Genomic DNA, 247 nt, shown 5'->3' with positions numbered 1-247 from the left:
AAAAATATATCGTGCAAAATTTGGGGGAAATACATGCTTCAATTCTCTCTCTTTTTCAATCATCAAGATTTGTTATCCTTGATTCTTGACAACCCTAACTGACTTTAACAGGTTACAAGTATTTTCTGTCATACAATTAATATAATATAAATGTAATTTGAACATTTTACAATTTTCCTATTTTAAATTTGATTATAAAATCAGTATAAACTCCCCCAACCCACTACACCGACTTAATTTTTGGTTA

This window comes from Eurytemora carolleeae, unplaced genomic scaffold (genome assembly GCF_000591075.1).
Source record: "Eurytemora carolleeae unplaced genomic scaffold, Eaff_2.0 scaffold782, whole genome shotgun sequence".
NCBI lineage: Eukaryota > Metazoa > Arthropoda > Copepoda > Calanoida > Temoridae > Eurytemora > Eurytemora carolleeae.
The sequence above is the reverse complement of the archived record's forward strand: the minus strand, read 5'-3'. Positions refer to the sequence as shown.